Consider the following 372-nt stretch of genomic DNA (forward strand, 5'->3'; position numbering starts at 1 on the left):
ATATCTTTTAAAAAAAAAAAAGGTTTTCAGTTGTTTGAATTGCGTGTAAATTAACCCCTGGGGCTCCAGCCTGGCGCTGCGGTCTGGAGCACGGCGCTGCTGGGTGAGCGCCGGGTTTGCCCACACGGGTCACAGGTTTGAGCAACGAGCGGGTTTTCCCATATACTGAGGTAAAAAATCCAGGGGTTGCGTGCGAGCGGTTTGCCACGGATAATTTAATATTTAAACAAAGTCCTCCACGCAAAAGCCGTGCCTTCGGGGACGCGTGAACCGCTGCTACAGCGGAATAAAGCGGTGCTCGTCACGCTGCTGACGTGAAACCCGCCGCGGTCCCCGGCTGGCGGCGGCGCCGGCACGGGCCGGCAGGCGGCG

The sequence above is a fragment of the Pygoscelis adeliae genome, unplaced genomic scaffold (genome assembly GCF_000699105.1).
Source record: "Pygoscelis adeliae isolate BGI_AS28 unplaced genomic scaffold, ASM69910v1 Scaffold4, whole genome shotgun sequence".
Classification (NCBI taxonomy): Eukaryota; Metazoa; Chordata; class Aves; order Sphenisciformes; family Spheniscidae; genus Pygoscelis; species Pygoscelis adeliae.